Here is a 3,489-nt window from a genome sequence, read left to right on the forward strand (position 1 = left end):
CGACACAGTTGTAAAATGCTAAATGCCTCTGCATAATTAATGTCACCTTACAAATTCCATGGAAGCAACTGGGTAAGTGGTCCACACCATAGCATGAGTACTAGTTGACCTTACGTCACTGTGATATCCTTCATCGCAGTTTACCTTACTGCCATTCGTCAGGAAAGAAAACGGAGATTAACTCATCCATCCCGTAGTTATTAGCTTCTCTTGAGTAACGAAGACAAAAAAATCTTTAGTTACAGAAAGTAAATGGCTCTTCTGCTCGCTTCTCTCTCCATCTTAAGCAGGTATTCCCCTTTTCACTCAGCGGGGTAAGTGCTTCTTGCTAGTTCAACCGGACCTCTTGCTCCCGATTCCAACAGAGAGAAATAATGCGAGGAAAAGCGTCGGACATCTCACGACGGAAACGGCGCGTGATATATAGGTTAGCTGATTTCTGGATCTCTATAATTATATGACAGTATCAACGCCAAAAGAAATAAACTACTCATCGTGGTGATGACTGTGAAAGGCTTTTATTCATAAATGGTTTGCATGATACACCGCATACCCATGCATAACGTAATGGCAGGCAACACTGCAAGCGGTTTTGATGATAGCCTATCCAAAAACCGTCTACACAACAATAGAAAGAGTAAATGCAAAAACATTAGAGAACACGTGGCCAACGCATACCTGGAAGAAGCCGCAGGCAGAGAAAGGCCAACGTCACGAGGGCGAGGCTACACAGGAGATGCATGGAGGATAATTAAATGATTTACGAAAGCCAGCTCAAGAAACTGGAACAATGAGCGTTTTAATTCCCACACCCATACGCATACTAATGCAGCTGTACCACGTCTCCGGTCATTTTACGGCAACCAGCGCTCAAGTCAATAAAAGATTGAGTTTGACTGACTTAAGAGAAACATAAATAGATTCAGAACATAAATGACTTTAAGTACAAGGATCTAAACATTACGATTGGAGATTTTAAGTACAAAGCTAAAACGTGGGTACGGTGCTGGGTCGAAGGGATGATGTACTAATAACCCTTTAGTACTGTTTACAGTGCAACACAAGGTGAACTAACGGTGCTAACCCCCCTGCGGGCCAGGTAATTATGCGTTTTTTGGGGAAAAGTTATCCTGTCAAAGAGTGCAGTGGATGATGGGAAAAAACTCTTTTGCGCAGATGGGGAAATATTGATTTGAAGGTACTATGAGGAAACGATAAAGGGATGGAACAGACTTAGATAACACTACTTTCTCATAGGAGATAAACTTGAAAGGTCTTACGAACCTGAATGACAGTTTCACACTGGCATTCATTTTTTTCTACACACTAACATGGAGTTAATAAAAATGGGCCTTGATTTATTTCATTCTTTGTTCTTTCTGTGGAATCTTTTTTTTTTTACATTCACCTCTACCTACTTCTTGACTCGTGTGGTTTTTTCTGTAGGCATGCCCGTTGAAAAACAAAGTCTTTTACAACAGGTGGGAGAGCCTCTATCTCTACTTCAGCCACTTTCCTTGTGAAGATCATAATTATCTATACGAACTCTCGCAAGACGATGAGTCTTGACAGTCCAGTGTTCAGCAGGGTTAACATTGCAAAGAAACATGCAAGAAAGATTGTAATAATTTCTTAATGAAATGAGGGAAAGACCGCAACGATCTGTTGGAGTATTCTAAATAGTTGGCAATATTTCTAATAAACTTGCAAAAACACACACACACACACACGCAGAGAGAGAGAGAGAGAGAGAGAGAGAGAGAGAGAGAGAGAGAGAGAGAGAGAGAGACTATTTTATTTTTAATGATAGATATATTTTACAGCATTTTGATTTTAGGATAAATCTAATACTTCAGAGTGAAAATGACATCGAGAGTTTCCAAGTTTTTGTAAAGGCGTATAATATGTAACTCAGTATCCAACACAAATTTTTACAGTCAATGTCAAACTGGTACTTATTTGGTCAAACTGGTGTTGTGCTTCCTGAAATGTACAGAAGTTCAATTTTGGGAGGGTGGCCTCAAGATGGACCAGCACGCTCACATCTATCTACTCTCGTGTTTGTTTACAGTACTCTTTAACTAAAACGATTTCTACGATTACACAGCAATAAAGGCCTATGTATGAATACTTTTTGGAACTCTGTAAATACAAACTATTATGCAAACCTATGTGAAAAAATAAGGATTTTAAATTAGTGTTTGGTAATTCATATCAACACGCGTTCGAAACAGATAATGCATAATTATCACATTGACATCAGTGGGGAAGAATAATTCACGTATAAACGTTTACATAATAAAAAAAAAACCATTATTCCCTAATCCCAAGTGGTCAATATAACCTACCATTCACTTTATATCAACTGAATTTATGTGTCGATTACAAGAAAAGGCAATGATTATACGTTAATAAATTTGACATCTGAGAAAAGCGCATATCTTTTTCCAGGGACGTTTAACATCAGAGGTTGTATGTGTATGAGGACATCTAAAACGTCTCGAGTACAAGCGAAGACCCCGTAGTCTGTTGCAGCCTCGTTTTCTCATCTTTGATTCCTACTGATCAAAGGTTAAAAATAGCTCTTTCTTTCAAATATCCCAAATTCAAAACCGCCACCCTTATAAATGGAAAATTAAATTTCTGAACAAATATGGTTCTGTTTTTAGTATTAAGTTTTATTTGTGTAATTTAAAGCTTATGTTACTATTATATTGGTATTGTATTAGTCCAAAAACACGAAAAAGATATAAATTGATTAGAAGGTGAAAAAATCGCTTCCGTACTGATTTTTTTCATTTTTAACTATCAAGACAATTACAAATTAAGCTTTAGAAAAAATGGGTATTACTTCCGCGGCTATTTCAAGCGAACAATTAAACTACGTATATTATAACCCATTTCATAAGCTTTTACAATCGCAACTTAAAAAGACTGAAAACAGAACTATAATCAGCGCATTTCTTTATTCCAAAGTTGAAAATAATCCTTTCCTAAACAAGAGGATTTGCGCACCTGATAAATTATTACTCAGACAAAAAAGCTAATTAATATTTTTTTTATCGTTTTCGTAATTTTCTCTCAGCGTTACAATATAGTGTTAGGAAGGACTACAAGAGTTAGCTCTAAAGGAAGCACAGAACCTTGAACAAGACAGCTCCTTGGAAAGTAGATCATGGGATGTTGGATTGACAGCCATCTCTGCTTAATTTTAAAATATCCAGAGTCGTTGAAGATACACGAAGTGGTAAGTTCAAGGGAAGTAGCATAATTAATGGGACATCCCAACTCTATCAGTTACAAAGAGGGTTCACTTCAGGTGATTCTTGGTTAAGAAGACTTTTCCAAATTGATGCCTGTAAGTGTGCTCTGCAAACATGTTCTTCAAATGTTTAAGTTGTTTGTGATAAGGCTTCAAGTTCCGGTGCTGAGGTGAGTCTAAGATTGTCTAACTTTGATCAAGACTCACACTACCTCGATGTTACGATG

The sequence above is a fragment of the Macrobrachium nipponense genome, chromosome 17 (genome assembly GCF_015104395.2).
Source record: "Macrobrachium nipponense isolate FS-2020 chromosome 17, ASM1510439v2, whole genome shotgun sequence".
NCBI lineage: Eukaryota > Metazoa > Arthropoda > Malacostraca > Decapoda > Palaemonidae > Macrobrachium > Macrobrachium nipponense.